Source organism: Triticum dicoccoides, chromosome 1B (genome assembly GCF_002162155.2).
Source record: "Triticum dicoccoides isolate Atlit2015 ecotype Zavitan chromosome 1B, WEW_v2.0, whole genome shotgun sequence".
NCBI lineage: Eukaryota > Viridiplantae > Streptophyta > Magnoliopsida > Poales > Poaceae > Triticum > Triticum dicoccoides.
The window spans coordinates 560,040,416-560,059,079 of record NC_041381.1 but is presented as its reverse complement, the minus strand read 5'-3'; the positions used below and the strand labels follow the sequence as shown (position 1 = coordinate 560,059,079).

Here is an 18,664-nt window from a genome sequence, read left to right as displayed (position 1 = left end):
TCAATACTTAGAACAAAATATGACTCTATGTGAATGCCTCTGGCGGTGTACTGGGATGAGCAATGACTTAAGAGTGACATGTATGAAAGAATTATGAACGGTGGCTTTGCCACAAATACAATGTCAACTACATGATCATGCAAAGCAATATGACAATGATGAAGCATGTCATAATAAACGGAATGGTGAAAAGTTGCATGGCAATATATCTCGGAATGGCTATGGAAATGCCATAATAGGTAGGTATGGTGGCTGTTTTGAGGAAGGTATAAGTGAAGTACTAGAGCAATATTGTCTAGCTCAAAAGATATAAGTGAAGCACATAGAGTATTCTAATAAATCACGATTCATGCACGTCTCTCCCAAAAGGTGTGTACAGCAAGGATGATTGTGGTAAACTAAAAATCAAAGACTCAAATCATACAAGACTCTCCAAGCAAAACACATATCATGTGGTGAATAAAAATATAGCCTCAAGTAAGGTTACCGATAGACGAAGACGAAAGAGGGGATGCCTTCCGAGGCATCCCCAAGATTAGGATTTTGGTTGTCCTTGAATATTACCTTGGGGTGCCTTGGGCATCCCCAAGCTTAGGCTCATCAAATCCTTACCCAAAACATGAAAACTTCACAACACAAAACTCAACAGAAAATCTCATGAGCTCTGTTAGTATAAGAAAATAAACCGCCACTTTAAGGTACTATTGCAAACTCATTATTTATTTATATTGGTGTAATATCTACTGTATTCCAACTTTTCCATGGTTCATACCCCCAATACTACCCATAGATTCATCAAAATAAGCAAACAACACGCAGAAAACAGAATCTGTCAAAAACAGAACAGTCTATAGAAATCTGTAACTCTTGAATACTTCTGTAACTCCAGAAATTCTAAAAAATTATGATGACCTGAGAAATTTGTGTACCAATCCAGAACAAAATGAATCAGATCAAAATCACGTTTCTTGAATTATGGAAATTATTTTCCTGGGTGCAAAAGTTTCTGATTTTCAGCAGGATCAACACAACTATCACCGTAAGTTATCCTAAAGGTTTAACTTGTCACAAACACTAACTAAAACATAAAACCACATCTAACCACAGGCTAGACGCATTATTTATTACTAAACAAGAACAAAAAGCAAAGAACAAAAATAAAATTGGGTTGTCTCCCAACAAGCGCTATTGTTTAACGCCCTTAGCTAGGCATAAAAACACGAATAGATCTAAGTATTGTCATCTTTGGTATGCAATCCATAAATAGCTCTCATAATAGATTCATATGTCAATTTAATTTTAAGTTTTCCATGCCTTTCCTTAACGGAAATTGGAATCTAATGTTTCCTTCTTTCATATCAATAATTGCACCAATCGTTCTAAGGAAAGGTCTACCAAGAATAATAGGACATGTAGGATTGCAATCTATATCAAGAACAATGAAATCTACGGGCACATAATTCCTATTTGCAACAATAAGAACACCATTAATCCTTCCCATAGGTTTCTTAATAGTGGAATCCGCAAGATGCAAATTTAAAGAACAATCATCAAATTCACGGAAACCTAACACATCACACAAAGTTTTTGGAATCATGGAAACGCTAGCACCCAAATCACACAAAGCAAGGCATTCATAATATTTAATCTTAATATTAATAGTAGGTTCCCACTCATCATAAAGTTTTCTAGGGATAGAAACTTCTAATTCAAGCTTTTCTTCAAAATATTGCATCATGGCATCAACACTATGTTTAGTAAAAGCTTTGTCTTGAGTATAAGCATGAGGAGTATTCAACACGGATTGCAACAGGGAAATACAATCTATTAAAGAACAATTATCATAATTAAATTCCTTGAAATCCAAAAGAGTGGGTTCATTGCTACTTAAAGTCTTGTCCTCTCCAATCCCACTTTTATAAATTTTTGCATCTAGATCTAAAAACTCTGAATCATTGGGACACTTTTTAACTAAAGTTGACTCACCTTCAGTCCAAATATATCAAGTTTAATATTAGAAAACAAAGAATCAATAGGAGTCACATCAATAACTTTTAGATCTTCATCATTATTATCATGAAAGCTAGAAGAACACGCTTTTACAAACCAATCTTTTTTAGCACGCATCTTAGCGGTTCTTTCTTTGCACTCATCAATGGAAATTCTCATGGCTTTGAGAGACTCATTGATATCATGCTTAGGTGGGATAGATCTAAGTTTCAAAGAATCAACATCAAGGTAAATTCTATCCATGTTCCTAGTCAAATTATCAATCTTGAGAAATTTTTCTTCAATCAAAGCATTAAAATTCTTCTGCGAACTCATAAATTCTTTAACACTATTCTCAATATCAGAGGGCATCTTATTGAAATTTCCATAGGAATTGTTGTAGGAATTACCATAATTATTGGAGGATTTACTAGGAAACGGCCTAGGATTAAAATCACCTCTACTAGTAGACTACCCGCGTGTTGCTACGGGCTTTTGAAATATTTTGCTAGTGTTATATAAAGTTAATGCATGTTAAATTTCACATGTAGAGACAATATAGCACGAACACAGTCGCATAATAATTTAAGTCCACTTCACTTACAATAATTGATAACAAAAAGGCAAATTGATGATGTATACATATAGAGAAATGATCCAACTAAAACTCCATTACAAATTATGAAGATCTACTACTTGATGCGCTTAAGAAATTCTCGCCCAATGGAAAGGGTTCTTTAGTTTCATTCGCACGATGTTTTAGAAAGTATAATAAAAACTGCCTCCTCAATTCATATTCAGCCCACACAAGCAAAAAAATGCAATTAGCACGAGTACTTCACATCCAAGGTCTTAAAACATTTAATAGACAATACTCATCGTGCAAACCGGCTTAACCGGTTCTTTACCGTTCCACCGGAGCATAAAATGAAAACCAAAATAGCGAGACACATCCCCGCAATTTCCAAAATTAATATTATATTATGTATAGTGATGACAAAAATAAATGTTTGTATTCCGAATTTGTTACCCGCCTATGCTCATTCGAATACCATACAGATATAAACGTTGTTGTTCAGATATATCGGAATCCCAGTCAGCTTGCTTTATTTCGAGTGCTTGTGTATGTATGATATGGGCTACAATATGTATAAATAAATCAAACAAATGATTAAGTTCACCCGCGTTTGCTTTATTTCGAGTGCTTCTTTATGTATGATACGCTCTATAGTGCATATAAATAAATCAAATAAATGATTAAGGCCGTTTCCAAGGTTGAAATTCATTTCTCTTACATCCGGGCATGTTTGAGCATCAAACAAGCGCCTAACAGGCTATCCAAAATCCAACCATCTGGACAGTCCATCCACCCCAAATCCAGCCGATATGTGGGGAGACATATGGTTGTCCGCACTATCTGTCATGTTATCTTAAACAGGTGGTCCCAAGTCCCAACATAAAAATTCCACCCCATGGCGCACCCTTCCCTTTTCCTGCAGGACCCTCCCTTCCCGCATGATTTCTTGTTGTAGCGGGACATTTCTCACTGGAGCACTCTCCTTCAAAGGTAGATGATGCCCACATCACCATCGCAATGACACCTCTCTCCTTCACGCCGTACTTCCTCGCGGACTGCTAATAAAAAGTCCACCACCAACCGCCCTACTCTTTGCCCTAATCCTCCCTCCCCATGCTCACGCCGATCCCACCGCTAGCAAGGGGGGCGAGGCATGCGCCGCCCATGATACCCCCGAGCCAAGAAGCGGATCCGATGTCTCCTGATCCATTGCCATGTTGTAACACACAAATGAATGTCGTGTATTACGATGAAACGAAAATATGATATAGTTGTTGGCATGCAATTGATACACCACCGTGTCCATTATTAACTCTTGAAGCAACCCCCCAATGCATATACCCTTTCATCCTGACAAAAAAAAATGTATGACTTAATGAAAAAAATACGAACCGCTCGCTCATGCAATTTGTTGCAGTGCTATCTCTAATTAAATGCACTTTGCCATATTTTCTAAGGTATGGAATTATTCCGCCCAGATAGCCATAACTGAACAGATCAACCCAAACAACTATCCCACCCACTCTTAAACCTCACTCTTATAACAAAATCCACTAACTCGTGTTCAAATTGAACCAGTGATCGACGCCGCCTTGGCAAGCCACCAACAAAGGACAAGGGCAGAAATCACCTTCCTATCTTAGTGCTAGTACCACCTGCTTATATACTGGACCCACCCTTCATGACGGGCTCTACCACAATGACGACACATAAAATATATCAGAATAATGTACCACCATTTATGTTCTTCAAGCATGGCGGTGTGAGCTTTTCAGTGGAGCCAGACACGGTGATAAGGATACTAACAGCTTAATAAACGGGATCAACTATGTAAGCTACAAGGAACATAACCTCCAAGAGAGTGAGTAGACAATTCAACCTTGGTAACACACACATTTATTGAGACACTTCCTCTAAGTTTAATGACTCCTTATCCACCTTCACCCTGTAGGAAGGCTCTTCTTCCAGTAAAGTGGGCAGAGATCATGCGGCATGAAAAATTGGAAAACACACATTTGACAGTTCTGATTGCATTCACCAATCTTATCTGACTCTCATGTGGATCTGTGATTGCATTCACCTTATCTTCGACTCTAATGTGGTCTATGTTTCCGGTTTCACTTCCCTTGAGACGGACTCCACCTGTAGCTTACACATTATTCTCCGCTATAAGGTCCACTTTCTATTTAAGGATTTTTTAATAGGAATTTAAATCATCAGCACTTAGAGCTTTGGCATCACAAGATTCATATGGATTTCATTCCTATCAGTTTTGAAAATATAAATCAACAAGGTCAATGATATCACAGTAAAAGAAATGTGTTTGTCTATCCACACTTCATTGCACCCATATTGAAGGATACAACTGAACTGAAAAAAAACAGTCGTGTGAGGCATAGGCTATCACTAATTAATTACAGGCAAACAAAATTGCTGATAATATAATCTTGTTTCAGTGAATCCATATGGACATTTTTTTTTGTTAGGAAAACACAACTCATAAGCTCTAAAAAAGGTTGCTACAGGGAAAGCGTAGAGAACTGGACATTAAGTAATGCAGCATCCTGGTATGCATTGCCTTTTTTTAGAATGACATACCTTGCCTTCATCCATTTCTTATATTGGAATGCCTTGCCTTTGTCCGTTCCCATAATGCTTATCGAGATGGATGTGCCTACGCCAAATTACTATTATTGCATTGCATCTTCACACCTCTAAAAATGCACAGTTATCCAGTACAAAGGAACAACAAAGAAATTGTAAAACTATTTGCTCTTGCATCAGTGTAGCTCCGCCACAAGATCGGCTGACATAGATGCAGTGGAGCACATTGTCGGATGAGATGGACACAGTGGAGCTCAGCGACCAGCACGCAGGAGCTGGATTGCACAATTTTTGTTCATGAGCAATAAAAGAAATTACCCTTCCGACAAACAATTTGGAAAATGTACAACCTTATCAGTTCAACAAGATTTCAGGTGCTAATCAAATCAGATACACACAACAAACAAAATACACTTTTCCTTTACTGTTGAGCATTTTGTTACAAATTCTTCAATTGAAACGCTAAGCAAGGTTGACTTTCACTCAATGTAAATCCTAAACCAGAACTTACATTTTCTTATAACCATCAGAATATCGAAGAACAATTGGTTTAAGGAATATATATCCACAAATTAAAACAGAATCTAAGTTAATGGGTTCGAAACAGGAGGTACATCCAAAAGTAAGTGTAAATGTCCTTCACTTCAAAAACAGGAGGTACATCCAAAAGTAAGTGTCAATGGCTTTCAAACAAGTGCTTGCAAACACTAACATTCATAAAAAAATCTTTTTTAGGAAAAACATATTTAAGCTACTAAATACGTGCAACGGTGCAAGGGGAACTTACTTTTTTATTTTCTTCTAAGGCCCTTATTTGCTTCAAACAAGATCCGTTCGGCCAATTATCAGTGTTCTGTTTGGAATAGTCAATTTTATATATGAACAAACATCTATGAGAAAATTTATGAATACACATTGGCATACCTTCCTCTAATCATTGCCCAAAGAAATCATTTATTTACTGCGCCTTAGAAATATGCTTGCAAAAACCAGCAAAACAATCAAACTCGCCTCTGTTCATTTATTTACAGCGCCATATCAGACAAAAATAATCATTATGTATATACAATGTCATAGTGAGTACGCATGATGTTTGCCATGTATAGCTTTACATATATCTGGAATCCCTCGGTAATGTAGGTCATCTAGATGGGGTAGAGGTACATCTGAAGTTGTTCTATGTTCCGGTGCCTTGCTAGTTGAATTTCCATATTGACCGATGAAACCAAATAGTACAACGTACTGTTCTGATGCTTGACCTGTGCCTGCAGTTTTAGTAGTACAACTTATTATGATGAAACCAAGTTTTGTAAACATTTGAATGACAACTTATTATGGACATATGAAACCAAGTAAGCTAGTACAACTTATTGTGAATGACAATCGCATGTCATCTTTCTTTTCAGGCTCGGCGTCACATTAGGCAGATTTGCCAGCCATCAGGTATAAGAACATTTAGTATGACATTCACACTGTCATAGTTGCTGGTGAAAACTTGCTGGATGAGAAGGTATGCAGAGGCTTCAAACAAACTTGCTGGATGTCTCACCTCCAAACAAACTTGATGGATGTCTCACCTTGAAACATACTTGGTTGATGTACCACCTACTCCCTCCGTTCCTAAATATAAGGTGTATTAGTTTTTCAAAAAGTCAACTATTGTCTATGTTTGACCAAGTTTACAGCAAAATATATAAAGATTTATAATACTAAATATATAAAATGTAAAAATATAGTTCATGATGGATCTAGTGATAATGATTTGGTATTCTATATATTGATACTTTTGTCTATAAACTTGGTCAAATTTAGAAAAGTTTGACTTTTTGGAAAAATAATACACCTTATATTGAGGAACGGAGGGAGTATAACGTAGCTACATCTGTGCACAGCCAAAGTAGGAACATTACGCAAAAGTATGAACATCGGCCAAAACTTGATGCGTTCTAGCAGACAAAACATTGCCTATTTGAATGCTCAGATGACAGCTGAACCGCCTTAATGTCTTCTACTTCAGCCCATAGCATACAATTAGTGTTCTACACTTCTACTTCAGACCATAGCATAGATGTCACTTCTACTGCTCCCACGAAATGGCATGAGATGATTGTGCCCTTTCTCATTACTGGAACATAAGCTTACTAACTGCTATTGAGTAAGATATATGTAGCACGTAGCAAACACCCTACAATGTACATTCCTTCTTTATATCATCACACTACAAAAATATCATTGCACAATAAATAGAAATCTATGTAAAATTGGATGGCGTCCACAACTATTCTTGTAACTTAACAATAAAGTATGTGACATATCATGTTATATATTTTCTTCAAGCCCACAGAACATGTTGTATATTGTCCAAAATATTCCGTAGGGATATTTCCTACCTGAAAAGTGCTGAAAAACATCTTTGTTCTATTGAAATAACTACTAATGACATGAATCAAGAGGTCGTCAAAATTATGAATGAACGTCTCCGAAAATAAAATTTCATCGGATAGTACATCAGAAAATATTGCTTTCAAATATATAATGTGTTATAGCTAGCATATGAATCTTCATGTTCATTAGGAGGTCACAAATTAGGGGTGAAAAATATGTTGGATGAGAAAGGATGGTGCACGTTTTTTAAACGCTAAAAAGATGTCTCACCATGTGTTGGATGCTTCAGTGCAGTGCAGAACTTGCACGGGAGAAGAACATTACCGGCGGCTAGCTTCGATCTCGCTCGGCCATGTAGGACAAACCTGTGCCAGTGAACCACATAAAGAATCAAAATGATGATGTTTCAGCCCAAACCAGAAATAGAGTGGGGGCAAAAGACTCACGGAGAAGATGTTGATACAACAAAAGTACAGAACCTCCATACACGACTCCCCTTTCTCCCTGCTCTTCTCCAGCCTCCTGCACAACAATACAGAGAACAAACACCAGTCAAGACTAACAAACACGGTATATCAGAGTCGTGGACATTGGAGAGGAGGTGGCTAAAGGTATGCACGACTCAAACGCGGATCTGCTGAAGTGCGGGCGTGGGAGCGACAGGGCGGCGCCGCGATCCATGCCGTCAGAGCCTGGCATAGAGAGCATGTCGGGCACCATGAGGAGCGGCAGTGCCACTGACGCCATTAGCAACGCCGCCAGGATCGCCATGGACGGCTTTCCCCGCCTCCCGCCCCGCCCCGTCATCCTGTTTGCCATGTAGTTTATGAGCTAAAACTGAGCATTTACTAAACTGAGGTAAAAAGCATCAAGCATCATCATCTATAAAACAAACTACATTTTCCTAATAAGATGGCACATGCATGAAATACCCATTGAACCAGTCATGAGAAATCTGAACCTTCGTCGGATTGCCGTTGTGTAAATAGGAGGCTTTTTTGTCTATGTAACCTTGAGTGCACAACACCGAGCATGAGAAGTCTGAACCTTCCTCAAGTTTCCTTTGTGTAAATAGGAAAATTGAAATCCTTTGCCACACATCTGAACCTTCAGAGAAGCTGCTATCAGGGTTACATAGAGGCAACAAAAACTAATCTCAAAATTTCATCGATAGGCACATATATTGGTCCTGAGAACAAAATAGACAGTCATGTAATTATTTGACAAAAGAATCTGGCATATTTACCTCAGTTTAATTAAGCTTCCAACAGAGACTAACAAATGATGCAGCCATCATTCCAAAAGCTTCGCCAGCATCAAAAGTTGGAGCACCCAGCTGAAATGGATAAGATACTCTTATCCTGTCATTATAGTAGAAGAAACAGAGGCGTACATATTACTAAATAGGAAGGTTGGTGCAAATGGAATAAGCACAACAATGAAAAACTGCAGCGGTGGTCAAGAATACCTAGCGCGACAGTCGCCTGAGTACGGTGGCTTGCCATCTGGGCGGCCATTCTAAGGATGAAGGCGTTGGGCACAAACTTAAAAATGACTCCATGATAAGATAACATAAACCTGTTATCTGAGGATGAAGCTATCTTACTTGGATTGCCCTAGCTTCAAGTATCCCTGCAATGCAAGCTCACACAAAACACTCGAAATCTTTTGGTCAAAATCCTAGTTCACAAGTGCTCTGCATATAAAATAAGTGCTACAAACTTTCCACAGTGATGTGAGGTTGGGTTGGATGAAGTCAACTATTTTGGGTAATCCACCTACTAAACAGATTCGGTCTTTCCAAATCCTCTATCAAAAACTGCATAATTTTGACTTGGACTCCAAACATAATGTGGAGATCAATCGCAAAAAAAAGGAGAGATACGTCCCATGCTTTCTACAGACTATCTATTTGCACTATTTTGATGTACGGTTTAAAAGTAGCAGTCCAATTTAGTTTCACAGTCCAAAAATTAATCTTTATGTGATTCTGTGTACAGTAACCTTGTATGCGGACTTAGACCATGTTACTGTTCGAATTAAACTATGCGTTCAACATGTAAGTTGTAGATATCTTTAGTGGTGAGTAGAACTAAAAGTGCATGGACAGACTCACTAAATATTAAAGAGACCAGTCAGGCAAGTTTCCCTAGGTTCTGAAACTGCTGCACGCACTCTAACCTTCTGCAGGTTTGGCTCTTGTGCAGATTACAATTAGCTTTTATACTTAAAAAATATTAACAAATCAATATGTTAACCAATATCACCATATAAAAGGTCTACTAGAAACTGCTACTATCTTTGCTGATTTGAGGACACTACAAGTTCTATTGGACACTGAAAAATCACAACATGATGATTATCAACAGGACTTCGTGATCATCATCCCGCTAATCAGACCAATACTATGCTAACGCTCTGCTAAATTAACCACTGGCTAAAAGGAGAAAATATAGTTTTTTTTAATCTAACAAACATGAAAATTCTCATAAGCATATATGTGTAATCTATGACAAGATAGCATTATTTTTTGTGGCAAAATTGGACCAAGTAGTATCTTAAATCGGCCAGAAGAGGAACATTTGAATCTCCTTGAAAATTTACAATGGACAACCCGCAACAAACTGGTGGGGTGAGAGTAATTGGGAGAGAGATGCAGAGTTGGGGCTCATCCAGAGGAGGTTGGTCTCCATTGGAATGGCAAGAGTGCAGTAAGCAAATCGGGAGGGTTCGGGATGAAGAAAACTCACCCCTTTGCGGTCGGTCAGATGGGGCGGAGCTCGCGCTTGGTGAAGACGTGATCCTCGGTGGCGGCGGCGGCGAGGAGGAGGCGGAGATGGCCGACTCCAGAGGGCCGAACGGGATCTGCAGCTAGCTCCACCTAGGGAGGAAGGATACCTTCCTGGATCCATCCATCCATGCTTGCAGCTTAGACGATCGGCCGTGGGTGGATCTGCAGCCATGGTGGCTGGGGGAGAAAACCGCGGCCGTGGGCGCCATCGCTTGGGAATGGAGGTGGTGGAGGAGGAGGAGGAGGAGGAGGCAGCGGCAGCGGCATAGGGCATGGATCTCTGGTTCCTGCGAGGGGGCTTGCTCCCTCTTCGTACGGTGTTTTCCATTCGTACGGCTGTCTTTGCTCGTTTTTTTTCGAGCGAGCGGGACATAAAGTGAGAGGTGGGACGAGGACGAAAAAACCGACGAAAAAAAACAACGAAAGTGGAAGGTGGGAGGAAGGACGAAAATAAACCGGTGTTGGGGGGACAAATTTTAACCGACGGAGACTACCAACTGAGACATTAGAGTAGAGATACGTGTTGTTACCAAAATTGTTCCTACCAACAAAATTCACATCCATAGATTCATTATTATTCTCAATCAAAGTGGACAAAGGCATATCATTGGGATCAGAATAAACACTCTTATTAGCAAATAATTTCATAAGTTCATCCATCTTTCCACTCAAAACATTAATCTCTTCAATCGCATGAAATTTTTTACTAGTGGAACTTTTGGTGTGCCATTGAGAATAATTGACCATGATATTATCGAGGAGTTTCCATAAAAGTGCCCCCCGTGGCCGAATCTAAAAGATTTCTAGAAGCAAAACTCAATTTGACATAAATTTTTGTATAGTCATCCACAAATTCAAACCATGTGTAGGGCATTTCGTATCATCAATTTCATCCTCTCCTGAGATTGTGCAACATGCTCATGATCAAGTTGCTTAAAATTCATAATATCGTTCCTAAGGGAGATGATCTTAGCGGGAGGAAAATACCTAGAGTTGAAAGCATCTTTACACTTATTCCATGAATCAATACTATTTTTAGGCAAAGATGAAAACCAAGTTTTAGCACAATCTCTAAGCAAAAACGAAAATAGCTTTAATTCAACAATATCATTATCCACATCTTTCTTCTTATGCATATCGCACAAATCAACGAAATTGTTTAGATGGGATGCGGCATCTTCACTAGGAAGGCCCGAAAATTGATCTTTCATAACAAGATTCAGCAAAGCGGCATTAATTTCACAAGATTCAACATTAGTAGTGGGAGCAATCGGAGTGCTATTAAAATAATTTTTGTTGGTATTGGAAAAGTAACACAATTTGGTATTATCTTGAGCCATCGTGACAAAGCAAACAATTCAACACATAAGGACACAAGAAGCAAGCAAAAAAGATGAACGGAATGTTGGGGAACGTTGCAGAAAATTAAAAAATTTCTATGGTTTCACCAAGATCCATCTATGAGTTCATCTAAGCAACGAGTCATGGGAGAGAGATTGCATCTACATACCACTTTGTAGATCGCGCGGAAGCGTTCAAAAGAACGGGGTTGAAGTAGTCGTTCTCGTCGTGATCCTATCACTGGAGATCCTAGCGCCGAACGGACGGCACCTCCGCGTTCAACACACGTACGGTCAGCGTAACGTCTCCTCCGTCTTGATCCAGCAAGGGAGAAGGAGAGGTTGATGATGATGGCTCCAGCAGCAGCACAACGGCGTGGTGGTGATGGAACAACAGCAATCCGGCAGGGCTTCGCCAAGCACGTGACGAGGAGGAAGAGGTGTAGCAGGGGGAGGGGGCGCCAGGACTTCAGGGTGCGGCTGCCCCCCTCCCCCTCCCTTTATATAGGCCCCCGGGGGGCGCCGGCCCTGGGAGATCCAATCTCCCAAGGGGGGCGGCGGCCAAGGGGGGTGGAGTACCCCCCAAGGCAAGTGGGGCGCCCCCCCACCCTAGGCTTTCAACCCTAGGCGCAGGGGGTGGGCCTAGGGGGGCGCACCAGCCCACTAAGGGCTGGTTCCCCTCCCCACTTTGGCCCTTGGGGCCCTCCGGGATGGGTGGCCCCAGCCGGTGGACCCCCGGGACCCTTCCGGTGGTCCCGGTACAATACCGGGTGACCCCGAAACTTTCCCGATGGCCGAAATACCACTTCCTATATAGTTTTCTTTACCTCCGAACCATTTCGGAACTCCTCGTGACGTCCAGGATCTCATCTGGGACTCCGAACAACATTCGGTATGCTGCATACTCATATTCATACAACCCTAGCGTCACCGAACCTTAAGTGTGTAGACCCTACGGGTTCGGGAGACACGTAGACATGACCGAGACGGCTCTCGGGCAATAACCAACAGCGGGATCTGGATACCCATGTTGGTTCCCACATGCTCCTCGATGATCTCATCGGATGAACCACGATGTCGAGGATTCGAACAACCCCGTATACAATTCCCTTTGTCAATCGGTACGTTACTTGCCCGAGACTCGATCGTCGGTATCCCAATGCCTCGTTCAGTCCCGTTACCGGCAAGTCACTTTACTCGTACCGTAATGCATGATCCCGTGACCAAACACTTGGTCACTTTGAGCTCATTATGATGATGCATTACTGAGTGGGCCCAGAGATACCTCTCCGTCATATGGAGTGACAAATCCCAGTCTCGATCCGTGTCAACCCAACAGACACTTTCGGAGATACCTGTAGTGCACCTTTATAGTCACCCAGTTACGTTGTGACGTTTGGTACACCCAAAGCACTCTTAGGGTATCCGGGAGTTACACGATCTCATGGTCTAAGGAAGAGATACTTGACATTGAAAAAGCTCTAGCAAAACGAACTATACAATCTTGTGCTATGCTTAGGATTGGGTCTTGTCCATCACATCATTCTCCTAATGATGTGATCCCGTTGTCAATGACATCTAATGTCCATAGTCAGGAAACCATGACTATCTGTTGACCAACGAGCTAGTCAACTAGAGGCTCACTAGGGACATGTTATGGTCTATGTATTCACACGTGTATTACGATTTCCGGACAATACAGTTATAGCATGAATAAAAGACAATTATCATGAATAAGGAAATATAATAATAACCCTTTTATTATTGCCTCTAGGGCATATTTCCAACAGTCTCCCACTTGCACTAGAGTCAATAATCTAGTTACATTGTGATGAATCGAACACCCATAGAGTTCTGGTGTTGATCATGTTTTGCTCGCGAGAGATGTTTAGTCAACGGATCTGCGACATTCAGATCCGTATGTACTTTGCAAATATCTATGTCTCCATCTTGAACATTTTCACGGATGGAGTTGAAGCGACGCTTGATGTGCCTGGTCTTCTTTTGAAACCTGGGCTCCTTGGCAAGGGCAATAGCTCCAGTGTTGTCACAGAAGAGTTTGATCGGCCCCGACGCATTGGGTATGACTCCTAGGTCGGTGATGAACTCCTTCACCCATATTGCTTCATGCGCTGCCTCCGAGGCTGCCATGTACTCTGCTTCAGATGTAGATCCCGCCACGACGCTCTACTTGCAGCTGCACCAACTTACTGCTCCACCATTCAACATATACACGTATCCGATTTGTGACTTGGAGTCATCCAGATCTGTGTCGAAGCTAGCGTCGACGTAACCCTTTACGACAAGCTCTTCGTCACCTCCATAAACGAGAAACATGTCCTTTGTCCTTTTCAGGTACTTCAGGATATTCTTGACCGCTGTCCAGTGTTCCTTGCCGGGATTACTTTGGTACCTTCCTACCAAAGTTACGGCAAGGTTTACATCAGGTCTGGTACACAGCATGGCATACATAATAGATCCTATGGCTGAGGCATAGGGGATGACGCTCATCTCTTCTTTATCTTTTGCCATGGTCGGGCATTGAGCCGAGCTCAATCTCACACCTTGCAGTACAGGCAAGAACCTTTTCTTGGACTGATCCATTTTGAACTTCTTCAAAATCTTATCAAGGTATGTGCTTTGTGAAAGACCTATGAGGCGTCTCGATCTATCCCTATAGATCTTGATGCCTAATATATAAGCAGCTTCTCCAAGGTCCTTCATTGAAAAACACTTATTCAAGTAGGCCTTAATGCTGTCCAAGAATTCTATATCATTTCCCGTCAAAAGTATGTCATCTACATATAATATGAGAAATGCTACAGAGCTCCCACTCACTTTCTTGTAAACGCAGGCTTCTCCATAAGTCTGCGTAAACCCAAACGCTTTGATCATCTCATCAAAGCGAATGTTCCAACTCCGAGATGCTTGCACCAGCCCATAAATGGATCGCTGGAGCTTGCATACTTTGTTAGCATTCTTAGGATCGACAAAACCCTCCGACTGCATCATATACAGTTCTTCCTTAAGATGCCCGTTAAGGAATGCCGTTTTGACGTCCATCTGCCATATCTCATAATCATAGTATGCGGCAATTGCTAACATGATTCGGACGGACTTAAGCTTCGCTACGGGAGAGAAAGTCTCATCGTAGTCAATCCCTTGAACTTGCCGATAACCCTTAGCGACAAGTCGAGCTTTATAGATGGTGATATTACCATCCGCGTCCGTCTTCTTCTTAAAGATCCATTTGTTTTCTATTGCTCGCCGATCATCGGGCAAGTCAGTCAAAGTCCATACTTTATTTTCATACATGGATTCTATCTCGGATTTCATGGCTTCTAGCCATTTGTTGGAATCTGGGCCCGCCATTGCTTATTCATAGTTTGAAGGTTCACCGTTGTCTAACAACATGATTTCCAGGACAGGGTTGCCGTACCACTCTGGTGCGGAACGTGTCCTTGTGGACCTACGAAGTTCAGTAGCAACTTGATTCGAAGTACCTTGATCATCATCATTGTTTTCCTCTTCAGTTGGTGTAGGCATCACAGGAACATTTTCCTGAGCTGCACTACTATCCCGTTAAGAGGTAGTACTTCATCGAGTTCTACTTTCCTCCCACTTACTTCTTTCGAGAGAAACTCTTTTTCCAGAAAGGATCCGTTCTTGGCAACAGAGATCTTGCCCTCGGATCTTAAGTAGAAGGTATACCCAATGGTTTCTTTAGGGTATCCTATGAAGACGCATTTTTCCGACTTGGGTTCGAGCTTTTCAGGTTGAAGTTTCTTGACATAAGCATCGCATCCCCAAACTTTTAGAAACGACAGCTTAGGTTTCTTCCCAAACCATAATTCATACGGTGTCGTCTCAACGGATTTAGACGGTGCCCTATTTAAAGTGAATGTAGCTGTCTCTAGAGCGTATCCCCAAAATGATAGCAGTAAATCGGTAAGAGATATCATAGATCGCACCATATCTAATAGAGTGCGATTACGATGTTCGGACACACCGTTACGCTGAGGTGTTCCAGGCGGCATGAGTTATGAAACGATTCCATGTTTTCTTAAGTGTGTACCAAATTCGTGACTTAAATATTCTCCTCCATGATCCGATCGTAAGAACTTTATCTTTCGGTCACGTTGATTCTCTACTTCATTCTGAAATTCCTTGAACTTTTCAAAGGTCTCAGACTTGTGTTTCATCAAGTAGACATATCCATATCTACTCAAGTCATCAGTGAGAGTGAGAACATAACGACATCCTCCACGAGCCTCAACGCTCATCGGACCGCACACATCGGTATGTATGATTTCCAACAAGTTGGTTGCTCGCTCCATTGTTCTGGAGAACGGGGTCTTGGTCACTTTGCCCATGAGGCATGGTTCGCATGTGTCAAATGATTCATAATCGAGAGATTCTAAAAGTCCATCAGCATGGAGCTTCTTCATGCGCTTGATACCAATGTGACCAAGGCGGCAGTGCCACAAGTATGTGGGACTATCGTTATCAACTTTACATCTTTTGGTATTCACTCTATGAATATGTGTAACATTACGTTCGAGATTCATTAAGAATAAACCATTGACCATTGGGGCATGACCATAAAACATATCTCTCATATAAATAGAACAACCATTATTCTCAGATTTAAATGAGTAGCCATCTCGTATTAAACGAGATCCTGATACAATGTTCATGCTCAAACTTGGCACTAAATAACAATTATTGAGGTTTAAAACTAATCCCATAGGTAAATGTAGAGGTAGCGTGCCGACGGCGATCACATCGACCTTGGAACCATTCTCGACGCGCATCGTCACCTCGTCCTTCGCCAGTCTCCGCTTATTCCACAGCTCCTGCTGTGAGTTACATATGTGAGCAACGGCACCGGTATCGAATACCCAGGAGTTACTACGAGTACATGTAAGGTACACATCAATTACATGTATATCAAATATACCTTTAGTGTTGCCGGCCTTCTTATCCGCTAAGTATTTGGGGCAGTTCCGCTTCCAGTGACCCTTCCCCTTGCAATAAAAGCACTCAGTTTCAGGCTTGGGTCCATTCTTTGACTTCTTCCCGGCAACTGGCTTACCGGGCGCGGCAACATCTTTGTCGTCCTTCTTGAAGTTCTTCTTACCCTTGCCCTTCTTGAACTTAGTGGTCTTATTGATCATCACCACTTGATGTTCTTTCTTGATTTCAACCTCTGCTGACTTCAGCATTGAAAATACTTCAGGAATGGTCTTTACCATCCCCTGCATATTGTAGTTCATCACAAAGCTCTTGTAGCTTGGTGGGAGCGACTGAAGGATTCTGTCAATGACCGCCTCATCCGGGAGGTTAATGTCCAGCTGGGACAGGCGGTTGTGCAACCCAGACATTTTGAGTATATGCTCACTGACAGAACTATTTTCCTCCATCTTACAACTATAGAACTTGTCGGAGACTTCATATCTCTCGACCCGGGCATGAGCTTGGAAAACTAGTTTTAGCTCCTCGAACATCTCATATGCTCCGTGTTGCTCAAAACTCTTTTGGAGCCCCAGTTCTAAGCTGTAAAGCATGCCGCACTGAACGAGGGAGTAATCATCAGCGCGAGTCTGCCAAGCATTCATAATGTCTTGGTTCTCTGGGACGAGTGCATCACCTAGCGGTCCTTCTAGGACATATTGTTTCCTGGCAGCTATGAGGATGATCCTCAGGTTCCGGACCCAGTCTGTATAGTTGCTGCCATCATCTTTCAGCTTGGTTTTCTCTAGGAACGCGTTGAAGTTCATGTTGACATGAGCATTGGCCATTTGATCTACAAGACATATTTTGCAAAAGTTTTAGACTAAGTTCATGATAATTAATTTCATCTAATCTATTTAATGAACTCCCACTCAGATTAGACATCCCTCTAGTCATCTAAGTGTTACACGATCTGAGTCGACTAGGCCGTGTCCGATCATCACGTGAGACGGACTAGTCATCATCGGTGAACATCTCCATGTTGATCGTATCTTCTATACGACTCATGTTCGACCTTTCGGTCTCTTGTGTTCCGAGGCCATGTCTGTACATGCTAGGCTCGTCAAGTTAACCCTAAGTGTTCTGCATGTGTAAATCTGTCTTACACCCGTTGTATGTGAACGTAAGGATCTATCACACCCGATCATCACGTGGTGCTTCGAAACGACGAACTTTAGCAATGGTGCACAGTTAGGGGGAACACTTTCTTGAAATTATTATAAGGGATCATCTTATTTACTACCGTTGTTCTAAGTAAACAAGATGCATAAAACATAATAAACGTCACGTGCAATTATATAGTAGTGACATGATATGGCCAATATCATACAACTCCTTCGATCTCCATCTTCGGGGCTCCATGATCATCTTTGTTACCGGCATGACACCATGATCTCCATCATCATGATCTCCATCATTGTGCCTTCATGAAGTTGTCACGCCAACGACTACTTCTACTTCTATGGCTAACGCGTTTAGCAATAAAGTACAGTAATTTACATGGCGTTCTTCAATGACACGCAGGTCATACAAAAAATAAAGACAACTCCTATGGCTCCTGCCGGTTGTCATACTCATCGACATGCAAGTCGTGATTCCTATTACAAGAACATGATCTCATACATCACAATATATCATTCATCATTCATCACAACTTCTGGCCATATCACATCACATGACAATTGCTGCAAAAACAAGTTAGACGTCCTCTAATTGTTGTTGCATCTTTTACGTGGCTGCAATTGGGTTCTAGCAAGAACGTTTTCTTACTACGAATAACCACAACGTGATCTTGTCAACTTCTATTTACCCTTCATAAGGACCCTTTTTCATCGAATCCGCTCCAACTAAAGTGGGAGAGACAGACACCCGCCAGCCACCTTATGCAACTAGTGCATGTCAGTCGGTGAAACCGGTCTCACGTAAGCGTACGTGTAAGGTTGGTCCGGGCCGCTTCATCCCACA

At 41.4% G+C, this 18,664-nt stretch overlaps 2 long non-coding RNA genes across 3 annotated transcripts; both read right to left on the bottom strand.

Moving 5' to 3' along the window:
* Positions 1-6,267: 6,267 nt before the first annotated feature.
* Positions 6,268-8,353, bottom strand: LOC119308421. The gene is made up of 4 exons (XR_005150098.1): positions 8,002-8,353; positions 7,826-7,920; positions 6,720-6,790; positions 6,268-6,435 (listed from the first exon to the last, which is right to left on the bottom strand). It is a non-coding gene; the product is annotated as an uncharacterized LOC119308421 (long non-coding RNA).
* Positions 8,354-8,548: 195 nt separating this feature from the next.
* On the bottom strand, positions 8,549-9,318 carry LOC119308412. 2 transcript variants are annotated; one of them, XR_005150089.1, is made up of 3 exons: positions 9,024-9,318; positions 8,802-8,916; positions 8,549-8,673 (listed from the first exon to the last, which is right to left on the bottom strand). It is a non-coding gene; the product is annotated as an uncharacterized LOC119308412 (long non-coding RNA). The 2 variants fall into 2 exon arrangements; XR_005150096.1 differs by having other exon boundaries at positions 8,567-8,662.
* Between the last annotated feature and the right edge of the window lie 9,346 nt (positions 9,319-18,664).